Source organism: Tamandua tetradactyla, chromosome 22 (genome assembly GCF_023851605.1).
Source record: "Tamandua tetradactyla isolate mTamTet1 chromosome 22, mTamTet1.pri, whole genome shotgun sequence".
NCBI lineage: Eukaryota > Metazoa > Chordata > Mammalia > Pilosa > Myrmecophagidae > Tamandua > Tamandua tetradactyla.
The window spans coordinates 32,924,289-32,949,574 of record NC_135348.1 but is presented as its reverse complement, the minus strand read 5'-3'; the positions used below and the strand labels follow the sequence as shown (position 1 = coordinate 32,949,574).

General features: G+C 34.5%; 1 long non-coding RNA gene across 1 annotated transcript in view; it reads right to left on the bottom strand.

The window, feature by feature from the left end:
* The window catches only part of LOC143666096 (uncharacterized), a 65,086-nt gene extending 44,630 nt beyond the window's left edge, over positions 1-20,456 (bottom strand). The window contains exons 1-3 of the long non-coding RNA XR_013167389.1: positions 20,348-20,456; positions 4,042-4,118; positions 3,219-3,335 (exon numbers count right to left, since the gene is read on the bottom strand). This is a non-coding gene — a long non-coding RNA (uncharacterized LOC143666096). The remainder of the gene's footprint in view (positions 1-3,218; positions 3,336-4,041; positions 4,119-20,347) is intronic.
* Between the last annotated feature and the right edge of the window lie 4,830 nt (positions 20,457-25,286).

Here is a 25,286-nt window from a genome sequence, read left to right as displayed (position 1 = left end):
GGATCTACAAGAGTATGATGTGCTCATGGTACCTGCTCTGTCTGGGGTAACGACATCCTTTATCTCTGACCCGGGAGTGTGCTACCAGCCTCCATGAAGAGGTGGCAGGCTAATGTGTTAGCTTGTAAGTAAACTGTCAGACCCTTCACAGTTCTTGACATAACTTTCCAGAAATCACACTAACACTATTATGTAGGTATAGGTGTGTTTCTCCATTTTGTACAAACAATAGTATAAAACAACTGATAAATTTTAAGTTGGATTTTCAAATGTGTAGTTTCCATAGTGTCCTAAAATGCAGAGTTCCCCAGCTGGGTGCTGCTATTCAAAGTGAGGCCTTGAGTAACATAAATGAGTCTCATTTTGTCCAGGTATTTTGATATTCTCAGGCCTCAGATGCTAGATAAGGCCAGGACCCACCAAACCCTCGAGCCAGTGGCTTCAGGCAGAGGTACCCCCTCAGCTATCCACAGTACAGCATTTTAAATGTTTGTTTTCTAAGTGTACCATGGTTTTATAAAAGATTGAGAAGTGCAACTCATTTTAAAAACAAAAAAAACCAAAAAGAATCTTCTAATGAAATAATTTTCAATATTTATTCTATTTAGCATAAAATTGAAAGGCAAATTTCTTATTATAATTACAACATATAAAATATGACTAATGAAAATCAGTCTTGAAAAACTCACCGCATTTCTTTGATTTAAAATGTCCTCTTTACCTAGATGTGTAGTCTTTTAAACATTAGATCTTCACTATTGAAAATAATAGTAAGCTTAATGTTTCTATTGTTTCTTCTATAAAAATACTTCAAAGACATATGTAAGGAGCAGGTTCGCCTCATTAAAACATAGAATATATACCATTTTCTGCACCATTAGATAAGTATTTCCGGAGAGTCATAATTTATTTTCTCTTCCTATTGTATTCCTTTATTGTAGAATAATTGTGATTGCTTCCATTTATTGCCCTTTATTTTATGTTAGACACTATGGAAAATGTTCTAAATATTTTATTAATTTTTTTCTAACTTTGTAAATGAATTATTTTTATCACCATCTATTATGTGACCAAAATGTGACTTTAAAGAAATCAGTGTGTTCAAAGCCACATAGATTCGAGTTAGGAGTGAATGGGGTGTGTTGGAAGCAGGGTGGAGATTTAAAATGAGGGATCTATGATGCCAAATGTAAAACCAGCAGCTTATCAGAGGCACTGGTCCCAATTAACTATTTAAGATTACCACAGAAAAGTACCAAACAATGTGAAAATGTTTGATTTTTTGTCTCCATACTGAACATTATAAAGCAGAACTATGCCACGATGTTTTTGTCTACTGCCGGGACAGTGTCTTCATCTGCCATTTTGCTATGACAAATTCCATGCAAGTGGGTGACTTAATGACAATTTATTTGCTTTGGGGACTGGTAATGTCCCAGACTGAAGCATCAGCAAGGCAATGCTTTCTTCCCAAACTCTGTAACATTGTAGTGTTGGCTGCCAGCGATCTTTGGAGTACTTTGGTTTGTATCCCTGACTCATTCACGTGGTAATGTCTTTTCCTTTCTCTTCTGGGTTCATTGGCTTCCAGCTCACCCCATGGTTTTCTCTCTGTCTGGCTGCCTGTTTCTTTCTCTTTCTAAGGCCTCCACCTTTCCAGAATAAGATCCAGCCTCATTCAGTTGGGCCACACCTTAATTTAAAGTAATGTCTTCAACAGATCTTATTTATAATGGGTTCATACTCGCTAAAATGGGGATTAAGATTAAGAATATGTCTAAATTGAGGTACAGAATTCAATCTACCACAGACAGGCATTCATTTACTCACTTAGAATTGGGGGCATGAAGGTGGGGCCTGCTTTAAATTTTACAGGATCCTGATCTTCAATAGTCAATCATTCAATTATTCGAGTGATCTTAACCTTTCTCGTCACATAGTGAGAGATCGCTAAACAATTGCTGAGTGCGTTTTTGAATGATCTGTAACTAAGGCCTTCGTTCTTATCATCTAGTGTCTTACAAGTGATTCACCTTATAATATATGCCAGGAAAGAGTTCTTCTGCAAAGAGGGGAATTTTAAAGTTTCCATAATGTAACATAACATAACATAAATAGAAAGGCTGCTTTGATGCCAATAACCAAAACGCTTCTAATGTGAGAGGTGTTGGGCACGTTATTTATGCAGGTTAATTATAGGGTCCAGTTTCTTCATTGGTGAACTGGTGGTAAATAATCATGTCTATTTCATATGATTTTTGAGTGGACTGTGTAAAGTCATATGTGTGAGGCATTTGAAGTACTGCCTGAGTCCAGAATGTGCATACAGGAATTGTTATTATTTTTATTATTAAACCTCATGATATCCTGATGAACAAAGTGCATGTGCTTTCTTCAGTTTGCAAAGAACTAAATTTAGACTTAAAAAGACTAAGTAATTTACCCAAAGTTGAACAGCAGGTACGTGGTGGAGCTGAGATTAAAAGCAAGACAGCTCATAATGATTGCATAAGTGGAAACTTCCTAGAAAGCTTGCAAGTGCCCTGGAGTGTGAGGCTGTAATGCTTTCCAACAATGCATTGCTAGGTAGTTACTGTGATTCCCCAAAGCATATTCCACAAAATTTAGGGTATGTTCAGTACATTGTTGTTTATTTATTTTTATATAAGTAATATATGTTAAATAAGTTTTGATATTTTTCCTGCATTATTGGGAGAATAGGAGCAGTGATTTATGAGAAGTCATTTTCTCCACAATTACCACTACTGTGGTGTGCTCATTATATCTTTTCATAACACCTGTAGAACCTATATAATTAAATATTAACTTGAAATTCCAAGTGAATATAATTCATTAATGCCAACAAACCACAGTTCTCTAGCGTAAATCTGCTCAAGTCAGAATTTTGCCACAGGAAATTGTGACCTATCAGTAATAATTTCCTTTAAAATCAATTGCAATGGCTACTTACTGAGACTCTGAATTACAACCTGCCATCTATGAGGATGCATTGCACCTACCTACATGAAATACTTTCAAGTACAAAATGCAAAAAGGTAGATATACTCCTAGTAACCTCTGAAGTCTCATTTCAGATCATTGGGCTTTAGATGCACTGTTATACATGTCTAAATGCATATCACATAAATTTTACCATTTATGTGATATGCATTTCTCCTTACCATTGTACTTGCTGCTTTCCTTTCCTTTCTCCTTACCATTGTACTTGCTGCTTCTTCCAATTCGTGAGCCTCTTCTTATACCCATACTTTACAAATCTAGGTCCAATCGAAACCTGCCTTCTATGTTTGCCAAAGGTGGTTCTTCTTCAGATTCTAGGCAATCAGATAAAAGAAGCAAAACAACACAAAAGAAAACATATTAATAAAGCTGTAATGTTTATTATCTTGCTTACAAAAATATTTTAAATTCCAAGTTCAGTATTGCATAGACAGTATATGTAATATGAAGCATCTACCAACTAATCTATATTATCCTTTGATATGTTGTAATATGTATGTACATGTATATATATATATATATATATATATATATATATAATATACATACTGCAAGGGAAGAGAAGATTTTGGAGATAATTGGCAATTAAAAATAATTCCATATTAATTGTAATTTCATTTTGAAATGAAATCTTATAGGATTTTAGCATCTCTAATTATTTTTCCTGTTGTCTACACTCTTTATTAAGCTCAAGAAAGAAAGGACCTGCTACTTGTGAATCTTTTTTTCCATTTGTGCCTGTCTGAATGGAAAACTGTTCGCCAGATTCACTTATATACTTTACTAATGATTTTATGCTTTAGTTATACCAAATCAATTTTGGATTCCAGAATAGAGTAGAAGACACAGAAAGGCAAACTAGAAAACATAATTCAAATGCACTTAATATGTGAATACCTTATTCTATTAAATCAGTAGATGCCTGCTAGGACTTAGTAGGCTATGTGGTACATAGTAGGTGCTTTATAAATGATTTTGGGAAAAAATTATATTGCTCCAGGCAGGGATATTGGAAATTACCTCTTCTGTATTCTTTGGCACTTTATTCTTCTCAAAATGATGACTGTGTTTTGATTGATGTCAGTCTTGAAAACTACCTGTAATGATCATGACAATATATCTATCTTTTATTCTGGGTTTACTAAGTGCCAGACGCTATGCTAAGAAGTTTACAATGGCAATGATTCTGTCTTTAAATTTCATCCTTACGTTAGGTGCTATGATAATTCTCATTTGAGAGATGAAGAAACAAAGCCAAGTGAAAGTTAAGCTCTCAAATGCAATGCACATTTTTGTGGTGGCTTGGAGCTACGTACCCCCAAAGATATGTTCTTAAACTTAATACCATCCTGTGGGTGTGAACCCAATTTAAATAGGATATTTTGATGATGTAACTTTAGTTAAGTGTGGCCCACTTCAATCATGATGCATCTTAATCCCATTAATGAAATCCTTCATGAGCAGAATGAAATCCAAACAAAGGGAGAAAGCCACAGGGAGTAGCAAGAAAGTGGAAATCAGAAAGGAGAAGCCAGAAGAGGATGCCATGTGACAGAAGAGCCAAGGCCCAAGTTTCTCCAGCAGCCAGCACCAGACCTCCACAGTCTTATGGGAGAAAGCATCACCTGGATGACCCATTGAGTTGGGACTTCTTCTCAAAATAGTGGCCAATAAATTCCTATTGCTTAAGTCAACCCATTGTGTGGTGCTTGCTTTAGCAGCCAGGTAACTAAAACACTTCCCAAGTCAAATAACTAATTAATGTGAAGTCGGCATTAAACCCAATCACTACCACTCTGGGAATTCCACTCTTATCTACCAAGAAACATTGTCTCTACTAGGTAAAGCAAATAGGAGGTTGATTAAGTGAATTTTTCACTGAACTCCTGGGAGATAGCTTTAATGTAGTGTAAACAGCATTGGATGACTTTTGCTTCTTGATAGCCATGCAAGCTAGGGTAATTGATGATTATCTGGAATTCTAAGGACTTCATTTGCCTCTTCACTAAAATGTAGATGTCATCTCACAAAATTCTGAGGGTTTAAAGTAAAGAAGTATAAACTTTAACACCTGAAATGCTAAATGTGTTTTTATATGATCAAGTGATAATACATCCCTCAACTACATTCTCAAGTGTTTCCCAAAAACTTTCTTCAATTTCATCTTAATTAGCTTTAATTCATCACTAGCAAAATCTTAGCAAATTACATTGAGCCATACGGAAAGGCTGATGATCTGTGCTGAAATTTGTGATCACCTACTTCTAATGTTGCCTGACAAATCAAATAAGTTTCTGACTCCAACCGACTCCTTTAATCTTCAAGACCTTTTCAGCCCCTTCCATTCTCTTAAAACATCCAACTCCTATCTTCTCCCTCAAACAAATCTGACAATTCTGCCTCCTAATTTGTAGAAAAGATTGAAATCATCTAATGAAAATGTCTTCCAGTACTAAAGATATAAACTTAACTATATCTGCATCCATCCTCACATCCTTCCTACCTGTTACAGCAGAAAAATTCTGTCTACTGTGCAAATCCAGGCTATATAGAACTTCCCACATTCTCTGAAACATTTAAAAATGGTTTTATCCAACTCTCTCTTGTTTGTCCTGTCTTTCAAATGGTTCATTTATATTGGCTTTTAAGTACAGTATGCTGTAATGTTAGTGGTTTCCTGTTCAACCATGTTTCCTGATAGCCACATCGTTATGCCTTTCCCTCCCTTATTAAATCCAGGCTTGTTCATGTGACTGCTTTGGTGGATTGTACATTGGCAAGTATGAGGTAAGCAGTGGCTTGATAAGTACTTGCATGTCAGAGATTCTTCTCTTGGAAAACTTTCTCTTGGAATCCAGCAAAAGCCCCAGATATATGAGGTAAAAACCTTCTTAGTCCTTCCATCTAGGTCCCACCTCCAACTGATTATAGATATGAATAAGTGATTTATCTCATGGAGCAGATAAATCACTCAGGCAATGCTCGCCTAAATGCCAGAACCACAGAAATATAAGAAATAACAAATCATTGCTGTTATTAATATTCTAAAACAAACATTCTGAAACAGTTTTTGAAAAACAAAATAAACACATAAGCATAATAGAAAAACCAGCATCAAAATTAAACCCTGATATGATCTCATATCTTCTTCCAATAACTATCCCATATGCCCCATTAGAGAAAAAAATCCTCAAAACAGTTTTTATAGTTATGAATCACCAATTTAATATTCAACACACATAAATATATGTTCTACCTTTGTCATTCCAAGAACATGGTTCTTTGTCAAGGGAATTGAAGACTATCTTCTGATAAACCTAATATTTCTAAAATCTCATTCCAAATGATCTCTTTAAATGCACTCAAACCTTTTGCAAAATCCCTCTTTAACGTTTCCTGAGTTTTCTTCTTACCCCTCTGGCAGGTTTGGGAGTCTGATAGTTAGGTTCTTGTGTCAACTTGGCCAAATGATGATGCCCAGTTGTCTGGTCAGGCAAGCATTGGTCTGGACATTACTACAAGGATATACGTGGCTGGTTTATAAACCAGAAGGCTGGTGTATTAAGTCATTAGTCAGTTGACTACATCTGTGACTGATTATATCTGTGATCAACCATGGTGTGCCTCCCACAAGGAGATAATCCAATCAGTTGAGGGCTTTTAAGAGAGACGAGAGACTTCCACTGCTTCTTCAGCCAGTGAGCCTCTCTTGTGGAATTCATCCAGACTCTTCATCAGAGCTGCCAGCCTCACAACTTGCCCTACTATTTTGGATTCTTCCATTCCCATGATTGCATGAGATACCTTTATAAATCTCATATTTAAATATCTCTCCTGTTGGTTCTGTTTCTCTAGAAGACCGTGACTAACACAGGAGCATCTGTTGAAACTTTATCCCCCTTATTCAAATTAACTGTTAGTATTTCCACAAGAATACATCCTAGGTTTTCCCATCTTTCCCTTCAGTTTAACACTCTGTATCTCCTTTCTTTTTGATGCTTAGTTCACTGTCTATACTGAAATGGCTTACAGATATTTATTTACGGTCCACTTCTTTAAACTGCAGATTCGTAAATTGAATTAATATGAACTCTCACATTTATCACCATTACCAATTTTTATGGCCCAAACCAAATTTATAGTGTTTGCACCACTTTGTTGCCTTCTGATATTCCATACGTTAATGAAAATTACCGCCATCCACACATTTATGCAATTAAAGTTCATCTTTCCCATGTTTCTGTCACAAATCTCACATCAATTAAGATAAAAAATTCTTCTGATTTTACTTCTTAAGGTGTTTTTAAACATCTAGCTACCCACAACTGCAGTGTTTTTTTTTTTTTCCTTCTCTTTTTTTTTGCGTGGGCAGGCACTGGGAATCGAACCCGGGTCTCCGGCATGGCAGGTGCTGAGCCACCATGGCCCACCCAGCTGCTGTGCTTTTTAAAGTGATGTATATATATAGATATATATATATATAAATATATATATATATATATATTTATATATATATATATCACTTATTATTTTTAAATCAATATCTGATATACTACTAGTATTCAATTCACAGTGTTTGAGCTATTAAATATAAAATGTAGTTTAGATATTCAATATTGGAATACGGTTGAGAAAAAGGAATACATTATGAGATATATGTTTCCAATTGGGGTGTGTGCTGGTTTGAAAGGAAATATGCCCCCTAAGAAAAGTCATGTTTTAATATAAATCCCATTTCATAAAGGTAGAATAATCTCTATTCAATACTGTATGTTTGAAACTGTAATGAGATTTTCTCCCTGGCTGATGTGATTTAGTCAAGAGTGGTTGTTAAACTGGATTAGGGGATGACATGTCTCCACCCATTTGAGTGGGTCTTGATTAGTTTCTGAAGTCCTATAAAAGGAGAATGAGAGATTCGGAGAGAGCAGAGAATGCTGCGGCACTACAAAGCAGAGAGTCCACCAGCCAGTGACCTTTGGAAATGAAGAAGGAAAATGCTTCCTGGGGAGCTTCATGAAGCCAGAAGCCAGGAGAGAAAGCTAGCAGATGACGCCGTATTTGCCATGTGCCCTTCCAGCTGAGAGAGAAAAACCCTGACTGTGTTTGCCATATGCCTTCTCCCTTGAGAGAGAAACCCTGAACTTCATCAGCCTTCTTGAACCAAGGTATCTTTCCTTAGATGCCTTTGATTGGACATTTCTATAGACTTGTTTTAATTGGGACATTTTCTCAGCCTTAGAACTGTAAACTAACAACTCATTAAATTCCCCTTTTAAAAAGCCATTCCGTTTCCGGTATATTGCATTCTGGCAGCTAGCAAACTAGGACAGGGTGAGATATCAGAGAGGGTAAAGGCAAGGCTCACTTGTAAATGGTTCAAGAATGTAGCATACATTTTAGCTTGTCAAGTGGCAAAGATTACCTCTTAACCCTTTTTTTGTGCCCATTATATGATAAAGTTTCTAGTAATAGAACTGAGACCTAATTGTCAGTAGTGAATAGAAAAATTCTCTCAAAAGTGATGTCAAAAAAAGAAGAAATTGTCCTTCCCTTTTTATATGGGCCTGCATTATTGACAACCTATCTCTATTAAAAGTGAAATATCACACTGCCCAAACAATTAATTTTTTTTCTGTAACCACAATATGATTTAACAAAATGACAACATTATTCTACAATTTGATTTGTTTTCTCATAACTATGTGTGTTTCTAGCTTTGGAATAACTTTTAAACTTTCAGATCATAAAATAATTCACTGTTGACAGATAGTTATTTGGCCTTCTGTTTTTGCAAGTAGTCAGAGATACCAATTGCAAAATATAGTTTAAAACTGCCCTTTCCTAAGCTTGGCAGCTATGTGAATTCTCATTAAATTTGTTTGTAATATTTATGACAGAATGCATGCATGGAAAACCTTTTGTTAATGCGATGTATATAGTGAGGCCAACAGGAAAACCTGTTCCTTTGGATATAAATACAGTTAAGACTATAAGAAAAAGTACTCTGACAGTAAATGTATGCTAAGGCTGCAGAGCTCTACTTAAATTACAAAGAACTGACATGCTTATTCTTGACACACTCATAAGATCATGATTAATATCTATTTCACATTTCATCATATAAGGAAAATATGAGATTATGGTTGAGATCTGATTTCTGTTTTGTATGTTAGTTGCAAAAAACTAGATTATGATAAAAAAATCTCAGAGTTCCTCTTCAACGTAAACCCTAAGATGCAGTAGCTTACTTGAAATGAGACAACTAAAAGCTAATTGGGGAAATCATTGCAGAAATGAGACAACTAAAAGCTAATTGGGGAAATTATTCTATTTTACCCATAAATAAATCATCAAGAGAATAAATTCCTTAATATTTCTTTTCACGGAAAAGCTTCTACACTTGTTTTAGGGTTCTTTTGGATTACAGATGATACTTAAAATATTTAGGCGGTCTCTAGGTAGTTCAATTATATACTTATGATTCCATAAAAACAGAAGTCAAATGACTCTAGATATTTTTAGAATTTAAAGTCTCAGAGATCCAGATGGGAAGCATTTAAAAATTTAAAAATGCTTATTTTGAAGGAGAAGTTATATTACTCTTTTTTAAAAGACTGATACCTTTTGCTTCCCACTTTTTCTTATTGAAAAATAGAAACATGCTATTTTATTTCTCTGAAAATAAATACCTTGGTGTATAATCTTTATGCATATATACCCAATCATGAAAATTAAAATATGTATATTATGTTTGCCTCTGACAAATTTGTTAATGCTGCTACAAAATAATATAATTTTATTTCAATTGACTAAAGAAAAGAGGTCAAATAGCAGCTGTTGTAGGAGAAGCTTCCATAAAATAGAGAAACTTGACAATGAATGGAATAGAGTTTAGATGAGGAATTATGTCCATAAATACATGCAGAAACACGTTCATACATATTTGAAATCTCGGACTCACCTGCAAGGCCAACGGTCTGTTTCTGAGAAATTTTCCCAAGGTGGAATTGGAATTCGCTTACGGAATCCACGGTAACATAAATGTCTCAGACTCAGAAATCTGATTAGTCAGATCACTAATGTTAGATCTTTCTTTTCAGAATAGAGACATTATTATGCTCACAGAGATAGCCATAAATGCCTGTTTATTAGTTTTCAGTGTGAGCTATAATGTTAAAGAGATTGAAAGAGATAGTCTCAGGAAAATGAATGATTTCCCTATAGGCAAATTATAATTAAAGGAAACCAGATTATAATCACGAGTTTATAAACATGGTTTCAGGACATGTAAACTTTACATTTGCCACTGTACTTACTCTGGTCTGAGCGGCAAATCGTTTACTTTTTTTCAGGAGATAGAATCTTTCCTAAATTCATGGTGAGGAGATGGATCTTCAATGAAATCCTAATGTTGCCACAACTCTGTTGTCTTTACTTGGTACACATTGGCATACATTATAATTTTAATTAAATGATTGAACAAATAACTGAGTTAATAGAAAAGGTTTTCTCACATGAATATCTATTTTCCAGAAATGCTATCAGTATAGTAAGTCTCTAGTTTGTCTAATTACTAAAATCTATCTGCATCTTTTATGTGTCCATTTACTGGCTTCACCCTTATGCTTTATGAAAGCGTAGACATATAGAAATTTAAGGTCATCAGTCACTCTAACGCTATGGAAGCATTCAGTTCTCTTAAAAGCCAATAGCAAAAGTTTTGAAACTGGCATTTTACACAATCAGGTATTACAATTAATTAATTGCAGCTTGTTTTGCAAATATGTAAGCACAAATGTAAATGAGAAACAATTTAATCAGAAATTACCTGTAATTAAACATAGAATTCCTTCCGTTCAAAAAGTCAAGATTGCATAAAAGCTTTTATAAAATATTTATATATGAGATAATTTTTACTAAGATCTTACTGTGGAATAATCATCACACTTTTCCTGTAAAGTAAGTTGCACATCTCAATTATTCAGATGTAGAAAATGATCAAATGACTTGATCTCATATAACAGCAGAAGTTCCATAAAGTCCAGGACCTTTCTTAGTTATTAAACTTTCAAGGGTGTGGACATATTCAGCCTGAGTGGAGAATCTACTCTCTTTCTCTCAATCCCTCCTACACAGATACATAGACACCTTTCCCTGCCATACACACATAGTACTACCCAAAGATAAGTACACATGGCTCACTCTAAAATATATATATTTCTAATTTCAGAATATAGGGACACAGAGGTACAGATCTGTCTATCTATCCATCTATATCTATCTATCTATCTATCTATCTATCTATCTATCTATCTATCTATCTATCTAATCATCTCTTTCTCTCCTTCTTAAAGTTTGTTCTTACCAAAGACCAACTCTAACCATGGCTACTATAAGCGCCTGGAAAGCTGGTTCTACTTGACCATTTATAGACAAAGTTCCAATGCCCATAAGACTAAGAAGTACATATTACCTATTGCCTCACTGAGCCTTTAGTGTTCTACGCACTATACAAGTAACTAGAGCATTTGTATGATTATGTATGAAATGACTAGTGACTCAGCAAAATGTAAAGCTAAAAACAAGTTTAATTACCTATGCAGTTTGTTTTATTTAGTTTCCCTCTTCAACTTACTAAATAGATATAAAACTGCCATGCAGAAACAAAGGCAAAGTGTAAGATTTATAATCACGAGCACATTAAAAAAGGGTTCTGCTTTAAAAATATAGTTTAAAATAGCACTTAAGTTTTCCATGAACTACCATGCTGCAGAGATTGCCAAAAGTCCTATTTTAAAAGCATAAGATATGTCATGAAGGTACAAAGACACTTCCGTAATTGTTTCTATCTTATTTGCTTCGTTCAGGCCATGGATGTACTTCTAGAGTAAACAGATTTCCTTACAGTTAGGAGAGCTAATTCCTTGTTCATTATCATCTTGAAAGAAGAAAGAAAAGTTTCAATACATCAAAGCTACTCATTTATCTGTTCAGCTCTTCAGTTCATTTAACGTCCTAAGAATTCACGCAGGGCTTCTGGCGGTGGTGGTGGCATTAAACTGCATTTTAAGTGCCTATATGAGATGCAACAACATCATTACCTTGAATTAAAGTGCAAGAAGAGTACTCTACTGAGAACATTATAGTATCCTACATGAAGAAAATAATTCATGAGTCCTCTTCATAAAATTAGCTTTATTTCTCCATTCTAGAATAAATGATGGAACATTCTAAAGAATATGTCCTAAATCAGTAGCAAGCTGCCCCTCTTAAATCTCAATAACTGTCTAGGGTAATCTTCGACAGCTGGGTGCTATTAGAATTTGTTCTAATGGTGACAATGCGGAATACGCTAACACAGGGCTTATTGCCACTTATCCAGCAGGGGCACAAAATGAGGTGACATGGTAATGAGTTGATACAAATGACTTTTGTAACTTTCATACTGCTACCAGGCTGAGGCAGGCAATCAGAGAGAAACTATTGTCTGCCTTTCGTGATGGTTTTAATGTGCTACATTTGATTTAATACTGCGGGTAGGCAAAATGTGAAAGGAAAGTAGGTCACTGCCTTTTTGCTTGGCTCAGATAATAGGGCAGTACTTACCTGGTTTATTCTAAGAGTTATTTACTTTAGCTGATTAGAAAAGACACACATTTTGAGCTAAGATTTAAGCTTTTCCTTGTCCATATCCATATCAAATACTGCTGAGTAACCATTAAATGGAAATAAGTAAAAGATCATTTAAAGGTAATTAAGATTTATCAATGTAAAATTGAATTTAGCTACCTCCATGCTCTTTTAGAAAAAAAGACTGTCATACGAATAATTAACATTACCGCATAAGAAGTTCTTAAGTTGTAAGAGCCTAACACAGCTTGTGAACAAATGTAGCTGTCAGCCTTTTTATAAGTGCTCCTTTATCACAGGTAAATTTATTGTGCATTTTCTGTGTGCACACACATTTGTAAAAATTTTAACTGTAAAATGGAAAGGTTTTTTCTGTAGTCTTTCATTTTCTTTTATTTTTCTTTTTAATAAAACAGATTAGACTAATTAACTGGCAAATTATAAAATGCAAATGTCAATTGTAGAATGTGTCACACATGTTAGTACAATTCTTTCTAGGCTTGCAGTTCTTACTGACTTTTTTTAAACAAATGTCATTTTTATATTAAATTTAGTAAAGAATTAAATATGAATAAAATTGGTTTAGATGTTTTTATATGGGAAAATAATGCATTATGGAAATTGAATAATTTAAATTTGCAATTGTGTGTTTGATTTTCAAGTATCATAGCAATTCACTCATTTTTTTTAAAAATACCTAAAATATACATTGTGTGTTATTGATCATTTTGCATGTAAACACATGAATGCAAACACATGATACAGCATATATCACTTAACCAATAAATTAACTTTTTTCCTCCTTCATGGCATAGGGAAAGCAGGTGTGTATGAAATTAGTTAGACAGGTGCTGGGTGCTACATGCTCATTTGCGGAGAGAAAGTCAGTTTCTGCCTATATTAAAGAAGTTCCAGGAATGCCGTGAGCTTCCCTCTGTGTCTGTGCCCTCCTTGGGAGGCAGAAAGTCAAACCAAGCGCAGCCTGTGACAAATTGGGGGCAGAGCTGCTGCTGCTGCACAGCAACTCCCCTTTTGCATTGCTCTCCTGTGGAGAAATTATGTTCTCTTTAAAAAGAGCTTTAGCTATTTACCCTCATTGTCAGCTTCTCAGTCAGTGACAGCCAAGCTTTATGCATTCATCATAATGAGAAAGATTTTTGTTTGATATAATAGCCTGGGTGGAGACAGGGGAGATGAGACAGAGGTGTAGGAAGATCAATCTCCTTCAGTTTTTTGTAAAACACAATAGAAACATATTTTTTAAGATGTAAAAAGCTAATCATCCATATATCAAAATTTAGGAATTTAGGAAGATAACTGATTTCTAGATCTTCAAGTTTTCACAGAGGATAGAAGTAACAAGCAATGTATAAAATAATGATGTTAGAACGCAAACAAAAAGTTCTGAATTTAAGCTTCAAAAGTTAAGAGAAAACCCTGTTGTATAGAATTCTCTTATTAATGATTTAAAATAAACCCCATGTTTTTGGGGGAGTGTATTTGGGGTTCTGTAGAGAAACAGAATCAGCAGAAGATGTCTATATGTATAAAATTTATAAAAGTGTCTCACACAACTGTGGAGATATAAAAGTACAAAATCTGTAGGGCAGGCCATGAGCTGGGAGCCCCAGTGAAGGTCCTCAAGGAACTCTCAGGAGAGGCTGGGTGACTGAAGCAGGAAGAGTGATTGTCTCTTCTCAATCCTCCTTAAAAGCCTTCTGGTGATTATATTAAGCATCATTCATTGCAGAAGACACTCCCCTTAGCTGATTGCAGCTGTAGATGCAGACAATATGGTCATGATTTAAGTCCATGAAATGTCCTCATAGCAACGGACAGGCCAGCACTTGCCCAACCAGATAACCAGGCACCACCACCTGGCCAAATTGATACATACCTGACCATGCTAGGGAGTTTGAGAATTATATGAAATGGTTGGAGTAGTTTTCACCAAAGTTTTTGCATATGTTAGAGATTATCTTATTTAGAATATAGGCTGTGAGAATACCAAAAATTCACTTTGGGGAAGGGGTGTGATATCCAAGAGATAGGATACAATCCTCCAGTGCAGGAATTTACAAACTGCTGGCTGCACCCTGTTAGTGAGTAGTAAATTCTATTTAATTGATTAGAAAAAAGATTTTAAAAAATAAAATAAAGAATAAAAGAAAATCACAGAACTGTATGTTAAACTTGGCAAGTATAAATAAAATAAAAAAAATTAAAGTGTATTGCAGGTATCAAAGTTAATTTTATTTCCTGAACTTTTACTTTGTGTGTGTGTGTGTAGGTGAATGTGTGTATGTGTGTGGTATGTGTATCATAGTTACAATGTAACATGTATTTCATATCTTCTGTGGGTTATGGTTAAAGCTTGAAAATCTTTTCTTTGAGTATCAGATACTGGAGTATAACAAGGTACATATTCGACTACTGATGACCAGGATCAATATATATGGTTTAGGATGCCATGGATGAGGAAACAGTCCTGGTTTAAATTGAAACCTCAAACCAAAAATTGCAATGGCAGGTGTTCTGAAGAGCCAGGCTTGACCTGCAGCCTAGCTGCTCCTACAGTAGGAAATCTATTCAGCTTGCTGTGAAGGGAGTAGCTGCAGAGATTCACTAATTTTATTTACCATGGATCAATTATTATTTCCCTGAACAATGCATGGGAAATCAGCTAGGATGAAATATAGTTTTCCTTTTTTTTTAACTTCAGAATAGGTTGGAGGCAATAAAAGAGTAAAGATTAGCCATTGCTCAATTCCTCAAGACTGTGCAGAATGAAAGGGGGTATTTAATGAACACTGGAAATTTAATAGCATATATTAAGATAGGTTCTCTACTTTAAAAGGGGACATGATATAGAAGTAAATAAAAATCTATTAATTATATGGAAGCTATAATGTGTTAAGCATAAATATAGTATGTTTAAAAACAAGGAGAAGGAATTGCCTAAAAGAAGAAATAAAATGTCTTTAGTAGTCCCTTATCATGTGCCAAATTTGTTCTGAACACTTTGTAGATGATAATATCAAGCAATACTAACCCCATTCTGTAGGATAGAAAACTGCGGCCAAAAGATGTTAAATAATTTGCAATTCCACTCAGACAAAAAGCTGGAAGTCTCCCACTAAGTATGTAATCTAAACAGTTTTGTTGTTTTATCCGTTTTCATGATCAGGTACACTGATTTTTTAACATATACTTACCATTCTTTAACTTTGGGCATGGATATCTTGTAATTTTTGAGGTACATACAGACTTTTAAAATATATATTTCCATTATCTTCAAAAATAGGTATATGTCCAAGGAACAATTCAAATCCATGACATTCTAAATAAGCCGATTTTTTGCAGAACCTTTCTTTTCAACAGTGAAACATTAGATGCAGACCAAATTTGATTGTGCATCAGACAAGCAGTTACAGCATGCAGAAGACTATGACACAGTTTAATAAACTATAGAGGTATTGAACTTTCCAAAAGGTAGAGTTGTAATTTAATTGTATTCATAGTTGTCGAGTACCAAAAGCCACAGATAAAATAATGAATTCAAAAGAATATTAAAAGTTAGACTTCAAATGGTCAATGGGGCAGATGTTCGCAAGACTAGTAAGTTATTAAACTTCTCTAGAACTGCACAATACAAAAACAATGGTTCTAAATATAACAGCTTTGGTTATTATTAGTTTATGAACCATTTCTTGTGGGCACTTTGATAGAAGTAATTGAACTCAGAATCTTTTATCTAACGTTTCAGCCTTTTACTTTTTAATTTTTCTGGTCAATATTTGAATTTGTCTGTCTCTTTTCTTTTTTTTTTTTCTACTATACATACCTAACTCCTTACTTTATTCTTTCTTCACGGGACCCTTATCAGGACTATACTCACTCCTTTTTGCCCCAAGTAAAAACTGAGTTCAACCAAATTGATGAACTCTGTAAATATACATATACCATGCCATTAACAATGGGTTAGAAGTCTTAAGTTTTCCTACCTTTTTATGCAGAGTGGAGGATTGCACATCTTTCCTTAACTGCACCTTCTGCTGTCTATCATACAGAAACCAGTGTATGGCTTTGAGTATCTACATTTCTCTGTAAAATTAGTTCTTAAGGTGACAAGAAAATATTTCAAGCTGTTTTTGTAAAATCTTTTCAACACTTTCCTGAAATCATATGTTTTGTTTGTCAATGCTGTGTCTTTCTTCTCATTTGTATAGACAAAAAAATGCCATAAGAATATTTTTTCAATGGCTCACAGGACAGAAGGTATGGCAGCAGGTGCTAAAAGTGCCTAGAAATTCTCAGAAAGTGGCATACATTTTCAGAGATTGTGTCTCAACTTTAGGACTTTTTAATTTACAAGATTTAAGCATGAGGTCTCGAATTTTTTATAGTAAGTTCTGTCACCGTGCCAACAAAAGGACCAGAATAGATGGGATATAGTGAAAGGTTAATGTTTGCATGCCACCCAGGTCACAAATAAATGTTTTATTTCTTTGGGAATTCCAACTTTCACTGCTATAAATAATTAATTGCAAGCTCTAGAGGATGGTTGTTAAAGGTCATAGTGGAAATGAATTTTTAAGCATTCCTGTTAGTAGAATTTTGCGAATGACTTTAGAAATAGAGAAACTACCCAAGCATGGCCTCCATACAAGCAGTTCAACTGAAGAATGGTGAGAAATCTTTTCGTTTGTTTTTTATTTAAATAATCAGATTCCAGAAGAAAAACAAAAAACAAAACAAAAAAAATTCATAAGAGTTCTTTTTTAGCATATGGCTTTTTTGTGTGTGAAAGTTTTCAAACAACTATTTGCATTGCATATTTATTTATTCATTGCCCCATACTTTTTTTTTTGCTTCAACAATAGGAATTTATTGGCTCAGAGTTTTAAGGCTAGAGAAGTCTAAAATTGAGGTGTCATCAAAGCAATGCTTGCTCCCCAAAGTCTGTAACTTTCTGGTGTTGGTTGCTAGAGATCATTTAGTCTCCTTGGCTCGTAGTCCCGCCTCACACCCGATGGTTATATTCTCTCCACAGGTTTCTGGGATCCATTGACTTCAGCTTCTTCAGCTCCTCCTGTAGCTCTCTCTCACAGTGTCTGAATTTCTTCTGTTTTGAAAAGATTCTAGTAATCTGCATCAATACCCTTCCTGATTCAGCTGTTTTGTCCCTAATTTTTTGAAGTGTGTCATCCCCATATCCATGAACTGTGTGCCTCCTTTTGCTAGGATCTTCTAACAGACTACATAGTACTCATTACTATTGTGTTTACTCTAACTCTACCCAAATGTCCCAAAGGAAAACTACCAATTAACATTGGTATATTTATTGTAAGGAGGGATTAGAAGATTAAGTTTTTACCTTTTTATAGTTTGCTGTTTGCACCTCAGATACAGATACAATGTCAATTGTAATTGCTTTATAAAATAAAATTCTTTGTTTTGTTTTTCAAAGCTGGAGATAAGCTACTAATTTAAAATTTCAGACTCAGGAGCAACAAAAGACTAGTTAGGGTAGTTTTAGCTTCAGTTAGGAAATGACCACACTAGGGAAGACTGGTTAATACAAGTTATAATTGTGGTGTCCTACAAATCAAAACATGTATTTATGATTGACATTTATTTCTGGTTTAACAGTTTAAAAACTGACCTCTTGATAGTCTTTATAGCATATAATTTTGATCCAGCATCTTTGAATTTACAACTTAGTGTGTGCTATTTAGAAAAGTTTAAACTTATGTATATCTTGTATATGCACCCTGAATATTTTCCCAGAAGTTGAGCTGTCGTGAATTTGCTACCCAATCAAAAACATCTCTGGGCAGGGAAAATATTATGATCTTGAATTTTAAAACTTATTTTGTGCAAAGTTGCTGTCTTTTTTTCAAGCTAATAACTTATCACTGAATTAAACATCAAAGTTATAACTTTTGGGACTCAGACTTAGGGATTGTTGATATCTGAGAAGCGTGAGGTATATTTGGAACTTAGTAAATTTACAGAAAACTATGCATTCTTTAGCATTAGTACATCAATGCTACCAATTCTTTACAGAAGGACCTTTTACTTTTCTCCATGATTTGTGAAATGTGGATGTATGTTTAACACATAAATTCCATTTATTCAATAATACTTCGTTTCCTATGATTATTCACTAAACATGTATAGGTATATTTATTAGTAAGTAAGTTGATCAGTTGAAAATAATATGCCAAAATTCTCAAACAGTGGCTTAAATGATTAAATTGCTTATTTGTCCCACATAAAAAGAAATGTTAAAGAAGGCAGTGCAGGGATGATATGGTGGTTTAACGATGCCATCAGAAACCAAACTTTTTTTAATCTTTAAATTCTGACTTTTTTTGATATTTGTCTTCTATTTCAAACTTATAACTCAAGGACTTCAAAATGGCTGTGTTTCTCTCTCCATTTGTTCATATTCCTAGAAGGAAGGAAGGAATGGGCAGAGTAAGTCCATCTATTTTTTTTTTTTTGTATGCTGTACGGCGGTGTCACATTTCATTATTTTTTCATGTGAGTGTCCTGTTATTGCAGCAATATTTGTTGAATTTTTTTGTATATTTCTTTGTTTTTCCTGTTGTATTTTGGAAAGTGCATGGACCGGGAATCGAAACTGGGTCTCCCGCATCACTGGCGAGAATTCTAACACTGACTACCCTTGCACCCTCCATCTATTTTTACTAGAAAATCAATAACCTTTTCAGAAGCCCACTCCATATAATGCTGCTCACATTTCATTAATCAGGTCTAAATGATGCTACTCCTGAATACATATTCTTATCTGGACACCTGCACATCCCAAGCAAAATGGAATTTCTGTAGCAAAGAAGTGTGGATTTTAGGGTGGCGACTAGTAGTATCTACCACACAATTGCCTACTACAGCCCCACATAAACATGCAATAAGTAAGGATAGGACAAGATGGCATATTTTATTTTTGCTCCTGCTACATTATGCAGAAAATATCACTCTTTCTTTCAAAGCACCAATAATGCTTTCAAAGATCACAAATGACTCAGAATCAAGTGAAGAAAATCTCAACAACCTCTGACTGTCTTCAGGTCTAACTGGTCTCCATACATTTTCCATCTAAATAATCATGGCTGAAGAAGAGAGTTAAAGGTCAAGATCTCTTCCTCAGCTCATTGAGGCCTCATTCCAGTAACATCTATCTCTGTAGGAGCTTCATTCCTTATGATTGCTGCCTTCTGAAACCTTCCAAACCTTCTTAAAGTATTCAGAGATTCAAATGACTTCCCTGGGGTCCTCTGGACCAGTGAATGAAGTAGGACCTGTAATGAATACCTGAACATCTGAAGGCCATAGAAGAACAATAGTCTCTTAGAACTTGGACTTTTAACCACAACATGAAGATAAATAGGTTCGTTTCATGTCTGGATGAAGCTATGGTTCTCCACTAACAGAATATTCTCTTCACTTAAACTTCAATCACTGTCACTCTTTGAATATCAGAATCTGATACAATTTATACATATAAATCTAAGACCATATCAAATTACAGATATATTAATACTTTGACCTATGAAGTCAGTACTTTCACATAGTTCATACTAATGTTTTAATGCAGTTTTAGTCTCCTGGCTGCTGGGACAAATACCAATGGGTTGGCATAAACAATGGCGATATATCAACTCACAGTTCTGAAGGTAACAGAAGTCTAAAATCAAGGTTTCAGCAAGGTTATGCTTTTTCCCTGAAAACTGTGACATTCTGAGCATGACTGCCCGTGGTCCTTGGCTTTTCTGACTCATGTTAATATGTATAGTGACGTCTTCTCCTTCTTTCTCTTATGGATTCCATTAACTTCCAGCTTCTGGCAGTTTCCCGTGGCTTCTCCCTCTGTGTGTCCAAGTTTCGTTCTGCTTATAAATGATCCCATCCGACCTGGTTCAGGTAGACTGCACTTTAATTGACGTAACAACTTGAAGAGATCCTATTTACAATGGGTCCAAATCCACAGACCAGAGGTTGGGACTTGAACTTGCTTTTCTTGGGGACATGATTCAATCTGGTATCAAAACAAAGATTTTTTCTGTCATAAAAAGTCCCATCTACCGAGGAACTCTATAACTTTTTTTTTAATGGTCCAAGAATCCTTACTGCCACCAGTTCTCTCAGGTTGTAATTTTCCTGTTACTAAAATCTATTTGGAGCTACTTTCGATGGTCTTCAGTATTTTTTTTTAATATATTATGGATGCCTTGACCTCATTGCATTCTCATAAATCTGCTTTCATTGAATTTATACACAACCAACAACTTGCCTGATATAAAATTCTTGTGTCCTTTGGCTATTTCTGGATCTTTAAATTTAATTTGTTGATTTTTTTTTAATTTTTAATTTTTTTTAAGCATAACATACAAACATGAACATTTTTAGCATATGAGCATTCCATTCTTGGTATATAATCAATAACTCACGATATCATCACATAGTTGCATAATCATCACCATGATCATTCACAATGATTTTTACAAGAGTTTGATATAGTGTCAATTTTATACTGTATTTATGCTGTTACAGATTTTCCTGTAACTCCGTGTACTTCTTAACCTGTGGATCTGTTGTTATTTTGAGAAAGTTTTATTTTACTGTGTTTCTTTTGTTTCCTATTTAGCATGCCAATTCATGTGTTAGCATTTACCATTTGCTAGAAAATGTATCGTTTTATAATATACATCTTCTGTTAATTCCCAAGCCTTTGTACAATATAACAATTTTCTAGCATCAATTTTGATTCATGCTGAAGCTAATGTAGAGTTTATTATTCAGATGATTTTATTTTCATATGATTTCATTGTATATGCAGCCTAATATTTCTGACTTCCATCAGATCTTATCTTCTGCTGTCTGACTCCCTTAATTGATGTCTCATATTTCTTTTTTTGAGCCTTAAAAATAAAACCATTAAAAACCAGCTGGAATTTAAAAAACAATATGAGTTTCTCAACATTTTAGTACCTTCATCTATTTACTTGCACTGAAATTACTTGTATGTTTTTACTTAATTGTATTATTTTCTGGTTTGTTTTCTTTTCTGTCAGGGATTGCTGTCAGCCAAATCAGTGCAAAAAAAGTCTCCACCATATTTCTGCATTCAAAAATATATGAAATTGCACAGAATTGGCAGAAGTTACATCATATCAGAATCATAGTCCACTTCCATAGTTAGGAATTGGTGCTATCAAGGAAGGGAGCCAATTCAGCTATCTACCACAGATACATAACATAAATCTATATTTGTGTAAGAAAATTGAAAGGTAATCATGATCTCTATCTTCTTTCTCATTAAGGTAGTTAGTTCAAAACAGTGCAATTTCCCTCTAAATGCCTCTCATTATAACGTCTATAATGTCATTGTCAGGAATTTTATTTCCACCATGATTTAGTCTCCCAAGAACAAATATAATGTTATAGTCAATATTTACTGATTAAACAGCATGTTATAATAATCATTTTCTCACCACTACCTCTTGCTTCATGGGTCTCTTCTAAGCTCAGTTTCATTCTAAATTACATGTATGCTTTTCTCAGTCATGATCTAAGGTTTGTAAACTCACTGAGCTTTTACTATTTAAAGACATATTATTTTATAATCACTCCAAAGAAAATAAGCCGCTGAACTCATTTAGCTTGGGAAGTATTTTTCTAACCTGTTAAAGGTATTAGTCTCCTTGATACTCTATTTTTGCTGATAAGAAATCCTGCTCTCGATTTTATTTCCAACTCTTTGAAAATAACCCACTCTTCTTTTCTGGTATGTTCAAAATTTTGCTTTTTTTTCTATATAAAAACACTAAGAGACTTATTTTTTCCTTGAACATATCTTCTCTCAGTCATGCTTTCCATCAAATCTGGGAAATTCTTAGCCATTTTTTCTTAAATATTCCTTTTTCTCTAGTCTCTCCATTTTCTCTTCTTGATACTCTTAAGAGACATATGTGGATATTGCCAAGCTACCTTTCATGCTTCCTCATTTCTGTCTCATATTTTCTAACTAGATATCTTTCTGTGCCTTATCGTAAATTATTTCCCTCAAATTTGTTTTCTAATTAACTAGCTTTTTCTTCTCTTGCACATTTCCTATTGTTCAACTTATGTGTTATTTCCTTCAAGGCCAGACTTTTGATTCATAGACTTTCTATTTAATTCTTTTACATACTATCTGTTTTCTTTCATAACACCTTACTTTGCCCTTTTTTATTTTACTAATTCTGTCATCTCTTTTAGCACGGTAACCATACTTATCTTAAAGATACTTTAAAAACATGCCTTAGCCTATGTAATATTACTCTTTTGTTCTAAGTACTAATTATATTTCATGGTAGTTTATTTACACATATGGTTTGCAGGTTTTACTCATCTTATCTTCAGACTCAATTACTTGTCTTTGGTAATCCAGAGGTTTATGGGATGTAGTCACTGCCATATTATATAATTTCTCACTGGTCTCTGCATGGAATTTACACATTTTATTCATTCAAGGCTGTTTTTTATGTTGCTTTCTTCATGGATTTCTAGTCAGCACGGGTAGTGAAAATTTTGATCATATGCATGTATAATGCAGACTTCAGTGTTTTCATTTCTTGTGCACTCATAATTCCATGTAGATGGCCGACATCCTTGCCATATCTCTAAGTTGGTGGGCATCTTAGGTCTCCTTTTTTAAGGACTCTTTTAATTATTTCCACACTTACCTAGAAAGGTAATTTTAGCACAACTTCACCCAAGAAGGAGCACTCATTTACTTTTCTTATGAGGGCTGTTCTCATTTTCTAGGTTAGTAAAAGCAGATTCCATGAAGTGGGTTTGCTTAAACAACGGGGATTTAGTAGTTTATTGTTGGAGGTGGAGAAAACGGCCAAACCAAGTCCACATCAAAGCAGAGTTTTTTTCCTGAGCACGAGCTGCTAGCAAGCCTCGATTCTTCTGCCACATGGTAAGATGCATAGCAAGGTCTACTTGTCTCTCCCTTCTTGTCCAGATTCTGGTGATTTTGGCTACTTGCTTGTGTAACACATTCTCTCTCTCTCTCTCTCTCTCTCTCTCTCTCTCTCTCTCTCTCTCTCTCTCTCTCTCTGTATTCATTTTGTTTAAAAAGAATTCCAGTAAAAAGATTAGTCCCATCTTGAATGAGGTGGGTTACTCCCTAAGTGAAGTAGCCTCACAAAACATCCTACTTACCATGGGTTTACATCCACAGGAATGGATTAGATTTTTTTCTGGGGTACATGTAGCTTTAAAGCACCACCACAAAGACATTAAAATGTCAACTTATAATTTCATACCTAATTCTGATGCTCCCATGATCAATATTTTGCCCTTGCCTGAATATTAGAATTATCTAGTGGGGAGCTTTTAATTTAAAATTATTTATGGAAATATGACATGCACAGAGTAATAGTTCACCTATCAGAAGTAAGCAGTTTGATGAATTTTCACAAATTAAGCATGTCCCTATAACCAACACACAAGTAACTTCAGGAATCTCACCTTACAACACTGGCTCTTAGGTTTTAATTTTTTACCCAATATTTGATCATTTTCCTTTCCTGTTTTCAAGCTTGACTGTTTATAATTATAATTTCAAATTTAAGTAGTATATTCAGCATTTCTGTGTATGTATGCAGTGATAGGGTGTTTGCTGCATGAATTTAGCCCACAACATTGATCAGCTCACATAAATACTGCTTGTTGTTGAATCTCAGAAAATCAGGCCCAATTTCCAACTCTAAATGTTTGTCTGTGACTGTGGATATTTTTTAATCTTCGTACCTTAGCATACTTAGAATCTAACACACACTCAGAGCTTCTTGATCCATTGATTTTGGAATCCTTTCAACTGTGGATGAGAGATGCCGTCCATCAACACTGTCATTAGCCTGGGTCCATTCTCAGTCATCAATTGCCACAGAAAAATAATGGAACCGGGCGGTGCAATGGTGGTTCAGTGACAAGCGAGAGGCACTGAGCCATGCTGAAGACCCGGGTTCAACAGCCAGAGACTGCCCATGCAAAAAAAAAAAAAAAAAAAAAAGACAGAACAGTGAATTTTTATCTGGTGAACCTTAGCTTTCCCAAAAAGTGGTGCTTCTTAAATTTTAATAATACTGGCATATTTGGCCCAGAATAGTTGAGGCTGAAAAACATGCTGAGTGTTCTATAAGCATAGTGGCCACTGCATTATCATTTATTCTCTTTTATTTCCTTTTCCTTTTAAAGATAAATAGAAAATTGAATACTCAAGCCTCTACATTCAGAAAAAAAAAGTTTTAGGTTTGATTTTCTTAAATTCTACACCTTCTCATTATTGGTTGAAAATGGAACAATTGGGAAAATGACACACTGATTTCTTTTTGTCCACTTGATACATTTATATAAGGTTGATATAATACTTGGCATCCTTAAAACTAGTAAGTTTAGTTTATGTTTTTTATATCTTTTTTACCTCTTCCTTAAGCAATAATATCCTTTAAAGATTAATTGAGTAAATTTCAGAACCATCAATTTGATAATAAATAGGCTTCTGTTTCTGTGTAATTAAAACAACATTCTGAAAATGACTATTAGAACTT